The sequence below is a fragment of the Quercus suber genome, unplaced genomic scaffold, assembly GCF_002906115.3.
Source record: "Quercus suber isolate HL8 unplaced genomic scaffold, Cork oak 2.0 scaffold_31, whole genome shotgun sequence".
NCBI lineage: Eukaryota > Viridiplantae > Streptophyta > Magnoliopsida > Fagales > Fagaceae > Quercus > Quercus suber.
The window spans coordinates 1408460-1414459 of record NW_027069496.1 but is presented as its reverse complement, the minus strand read 5'-3'; the positions used below and the strand labels follow the sequence as shown (position 1 = coordinate 1414459).

Genomic DNA, 6000 nt, shown 5'->3' with positions numbered 1-6000 from the left:
ACCAACATCATGAAAATTGCAAAGAAAAACTATTTTAATACCTCGAAATGTCCTAGTTGAACTATATCCTATATGTTTAATAACTCAAACTAAAATCAATAGCACCATTATAATTCATCGCATGGATTACATACTAGGTGCAGCTTCTATCCAATGTCTATGACACTAGACCCATTGCAATCATGACATGTGTCCAAATAATGGACACATGTCATGATTGCAACGGGTTTAATGCATTGGAGGCACTAAACAGAAGATGCGCCCTTACATACTAGTAGTAATGTAAGTAGGCCTACTTGATTGGGATCAATTAGTGCAGCACGTGTCTAAGAATATTGTAAACTAGTCACTAACCCATGCGATGCACAGGAAAATTTTGAATGTATTGTTTTACTAATTTCTTCCCAATGCAATTATTGAAATAAATTTGTAGCATTTTCACAGTGATCAAACATCTTGTTTTCTATTCAGCACTTTTGTTGTATCCAAATAGAGAATAACACTAAAAAATTATTAAACCCATCCCAAAGCCTATAATTCTCAAAGTTAAAAGAGAGTCCTAAATTTCATTTAATTCCATTAACTGCTTAAGTCAATAAGCACATTGGTATGAATAAAAAAATGAATGGCGTCCGTGTCTATTTAATTATCAACCATATATTTGTTATACCAATTAAGGTGATTTATAAATTTCAACCAGTTTGTTTTGTAACACCTTTTTTTTTTTTTTAGATATATACCTAATAGAAAGACTTTTATTTAGAAGTAAAAAACTATATACAAAGGTAAAGACCTGGGTACACTGCCCCAGCTAGTTCGTTAGCCATACAAATTAGGAAGAAAAAACATACAAGGCTTCCCTCTGAACCAACTAAACAAAAGTCCCTTCTGCATTTGCTTGAGTAGTCGAAAGCATCTGATATGTTACTAGCAATGCTAGAGCTACATCCAAAATGACTTTAGGTTGTGTTTGAACTTTCTCAAAGTATGCTTTGTTTCTTGCATTCCAAATTGCCCAAGTCATTTTGGCCCACAGTTCTAGCTCCTTCTTTGTTTTGTAACACCTAATTTACTGTAATTAGTAAAAATCTTAAGAAGATTCAATAGAAAGTAGGAACACATTGATATCACTTTAGTTATTAAAAAAAAGTCTCAAATGATGACAATTATAAAATGAAATTCTTCTCAATGAGTTTATAATTAGACATATCTATCGTAGAAGCAAGCATATATGATGTCTTGGAAATAAAATTGATAGCCTTCTTCATGGACATACAAGGCCCCAAATTTTTGGGTTTTACATGTTGCCAAAAAACTAAACATTCTTAAGGAAGATTATAGAGACAAATCATTATGATCTTTTGCAATTCAAAATCACTTAGAAATGATTTTTTTTTTTTTTTTTTTTTTTTTTACTTTAAAAAACATAAATTATACATAGACATTTGGATATTGAACTTCCATATGGATATCTAACAATTTCACTAATACAAATCTGAAAAAAAAAAAAAAAAAAAAAAAAAAAATAGAGGTGTTATCATACAACCACAATTGAATTGAAGGATGGTCAAATTAGCATGTTGTGTCCCAAGAGTCAAGATATCACATAATCTAAGAATTGTATAAATATTGGACTAATAGATGCATTTGTATCAATATTTGTCAAAAAAATATAAAGTATCTGGAATATGCATTATGTAGTTGAAAAATGTAGTTATAATACGTTTGAATTCACCAACAATTATCATTTGAATAATTGCACTGACTTTATAGTTTTTATTTATTTATATCATGTACTATATGCATAGATGTCTAAAAATATGGTAGGGGAGTAAATCAAAAACTAAAATGGGATGAAGAAGCTCATTTGACAATCCCAACTCTTTTTTACAAATCAAATAGAAGCAGCAAATTAAAAGGAAGCAAATTGCGTGATGCTAATCTTGCCTATTTATCCATCTTTGGTTGTTTAGAACTTTTCTCTACACCTACACATCAATCATTATGATTAACCTATCACTGGTTGTAATTGGTAAAAAATCTAACAGCCCACGAGGATTTAACCATATTCCAAAAGAGTAACTTTGGTTCCACCCACGGGCAGCTTTACTTTGTTTAACCCAATTGTAGTGTTCTTTCTTTTTTTTTTTAATATCCTAGAACTTTTTAAGAACACAAGCTAATCCAATAAGTTTTTCATATAAATTTAACCCAGCATAAGATCAAAACTCTAACAGTGCTTGCAAATCAAGAGGTACAAAACCAAAGTCTTTTAAGTTTAATTTATAAAACCAAAATCAGCAAAATTAAATCTCAATACAAACCATGACAAAGCAAACAATAACAAAAGTAAATCTCAAAATACATGTAATATTTAGAAATGTGTTTAAGGCTTACATACGAAGGTTTGGAATATATGTTCCTTACATGTCATTGCACACCACAACTACTCTCTCAGGTAGAACATTTTGTCCACTATTTTCTAAAGACCTGCTTCAAAAATTGTCACAAAATTAGGCTTAAAACCTGATGATAAACTCCTTAGTCTATAAATTCAAATATACAGTTGCCTTAAAAATCAACTGGAGGGAAAAGAATTGCACACACACACAAAAATAGGGCAGACATACTTGACATCTGGCTAGCATTTTTCTAAAGTTGATAACTCATAATTAGACTTTGCTTTACAATTTGGGCAATAGTAATCTACGTTCTCCAGATCCTTTAAACCATACACAAGTCAGTGAGTAAACACATATATGACAGAAACAGAAATTAACATCACAATTCATAAATCAAGTATATTAAGCACACCTTGAAAAGCCTGCTGGAAATATTCTCACACTCGGCATGCACCCAAACATTACAACCATCACAACACACCTAATCAACATCTTTGAATTCATTGAATTTTTTTAAAAGGAAAAAGAATAGGAAAAATTATAAACCTAATTCAGATTTGCAGGTAATCTCACCCAATTACCGAAAAAGGATGGTCTGATATTAAGGCCAGGAAGGAGAATCTAATAATTAGAAGAACAGAAATAGAGATTGAAATTCCACTGTGTTCCAAAAATTTTAATGCTAAAAATTCTAGAAATTTTCAATCAATGCAAACAAATAAAGAAAGGAATAAACTACAAATTTTTTACTAATATATTGATGTGGCAAAGTTTTTGAGAAATAGTTTGGTACAAATCAATTGATGAATGAAATAAAATCACTCACTATCTCTAAAAAATCATAATTTTTCAACCAACACAAACAAACCCACATTGCTCCTTTAATAGAACTTGATGTACAAAACAAAAAATTGGTTTATAGAAAGTTATTCAAAACAATGTGCAGTGCAGATTTTAGAGACATTTTATCAAACACACATCATGCATTATTATTGCAACCATTCCTTGCATATAATGTGATCAAAGAACTACAATGCTGTCAGAAGAACTACCTAGAATTTTAACAATAATAGAATACCATAATACCTCCAAAACATAGCCAAATAACAATTTCAACAATAACCGACTCTAATCAAGAGTATAGTCGAAACAGACAACACAATAGTTACAATTCCAAAGCCACACAAAAAAAAGTGCCGTTCCAATTCTCTCAAAGAAAAATAATACAGCGTTTTGAACTCTTAGGTAGCACATAAACCAAAAGTCACCTCTTTTCATGTTTTAATAAAACAATTCATCAACAGCAACATAAATCTATAATATAAAGAGCTAGAATTTCCCAATTCAATATAATTGAAGAAAGAAAACCTTGGATTTGAAGTGCGATTGCAGGTCAACCTTGTAGGCTGTCAAGAATTCTGGCTTCTTCATCATTGTACTAGGTTCCTTTCCTCGATTTGTCAGATGGAGAGTAAGGTGAGCTCTGAGAGGTAAAGATGATGGGTCAATCGTTTCCCAAAATATCCGATCAGCTCTTCCTTCTTTCTCATCCTAAGTTTTGGATTTTGATTTTGGATTTTTAGGGGAAGGAGAAGGTTTTGATTTTTGGAGAGAAAGAGGGTTTTTGGGGAGAGAGAGGAATGGTCGTATATGTTGCCCGTGGTTTTGCCATGGTTTTGATTAGAATTTAGGTTTTTGTATTATTGGGTTTTAGAAAATAAAAAAATCAGAATTTTTTTTTTTTAAATAATGCTGATGTGAAAAATTGTTGGAGTTTCAAAGGTTTCGGTTTTATATATACTAGTGTTTAACCTGCGTAACGCGCAGAATCATTTTACATATTAATGATCTTTGCATCCAGTATAAACTTAGTTCTCATAATTCTACTACATACATTCAAACCTAAATAATTTAGTATATTTAAGCATATAGTATCCAATATCCCCTAAAAATTTTAAACATTAGCCTCTTCAAATCACATCAAGTATGTACTTCCATTCTCCAATAGACCACTTGAAGGAACATTTGAAATGAGCAACCACCACTTTTATTACTTTCATTGCGTTCAAATGAGTTTGAATGAAGGGAATTCTCTAGAATGCTTCTCTATTTTGCATGCAAAAATGAAATATCTTCAAAACCATCCAATATCTTCAAAGCAATTAAAACTTGACTTACTTTGAGCAAGAAGATTGACATAAAAATCTAAACTTAGTGTACTTGTCGTAAACTTGGTGTACTTGTCATTAACTAACAAACATCATTTAGAAAATAATAACAATTTATTACAATGGAAATCATTTAGAAAATAGTGCAAATATATCTAAATGAATTGGTATAACATCATTGTCTAAACATTTGGGACTAATCTTTAAAGTCGAGTCAGTACATTAAAGAGGATATTCATCAAGGGTTTGTTGTAAATAATGTTTTGAGGGGACATTTGTTTTTAATCTCTGGGGGCCTATTTCTAATAAGCCACCTAAAAATTATGCGAATCCAAAATATCACTATAAGAAGTAGATATAGCACCGAATTTGTCAAGAGTTTGATGAAACCTAACACAAAAAATGAACACAATAATTACATAATGGCAAGATAATAGGTCTGTAATTTAGATCATATATAGACCATCAAGAAAATATATTAAAAGGCAACCATTATAAAGAATAGTCCCTTTGGACTCATCACTATTCAGTATTAATAGCATCATTACAAAACTCATATAATGTGTCCTCTACTATAATTCCAATTCACATAAAAATTGCTCTAGGTATTATAAGTTCTATTGCAATTTTGTTACAAACCGATTTGGAAGCTGAATTATGATGCCATGCATAGCCAGTCGGCAAGTCCACATCAATTCATAACAAAAATGTACTCAATGTCTAGTAATATAGATCATTGTGAATTAAGTTCAACGCATAATTAACCATTATTCCTCACTAAAACAACCACAACAAATCTGCAATGGAGTGCTCTACGGTTTTGGCTTTCAATAATATGCCCTTTACTAATCTCAATAACAATCTGCAAAGGTCATTTTACTTTTAAAGCATCTACTAAATTGTTCAAAAGAACCTACAAAAAATGATACACAGAAACAAACTAACCTAAGTAAAAAAAAAAAAAAAAAAATTAAAAACCACATAAAAGCTTGAAACACACAAATCTAAACTTACATGACAATTTCAAACACCATATTTGCTATTCCTAGGAACCACAATGAATCACACCAAACTAAAACTTATATGACAATATTAGTTAGAGCCTTTAAGATATGTATCATAATTTGTGTGAAGGTATGAAGGAGCATATAAAAAGTAAATATATATATATATATATCTTATTGTTTCTGTGGATTAAACCCAATTTATGACCACTTTTAACCCCATTCCTCCCCTTTTTATCTTTTAGGTATTACAAAAAGTATTTGTAAAGTTGTGATTTACAACTATGTTTTATGTTGCTTTATTCCATGACAAAAAGTGTTGTAATTGCTTTAATTTTGTTCCTTGTATTTTATGGGATTTTATTGTATTGGGTTTAGTATCAAGTTGGTGAAGACTAAGCTAAAGTGAAGAATTAGTGGATTTCG

The 6000-nt window shown here is 30.5% G+C and overlaps 1 long non-coding RNA gene across 3 annotated transcripts; it reads right to left on the bottom strand.

The window, feature by feature from the left end:
* Positions 1–735: 735 nt before the first annotated feature.
* LOC112022948 (uncharacterized) lies at positions 736–4097 on the bottom strand. Of its 3 annotated transcripts, none has more exons than XR_002883994.2 (3): positions 3771–4091; positions 2398–2490; positions 736–1064 (listed from the first exon to the last, which is right to left on the bottom strand). It is a non-coding gene; the product is annotated as an uncharacterized LOC112022948 (long non-coding RNA). The 3 variants fall into 3 exon arrangements; XR_002883993.2 differs by having other exon boundaries at positions 2428–2490; XR_010627780.1 differs by lacking the exon at positions 736–1064 and having other exon boundaries at positions 2342–2490; positions 3771–4097.
* Positions 4098–6000: the final 1903 nt, after the last annotated feature.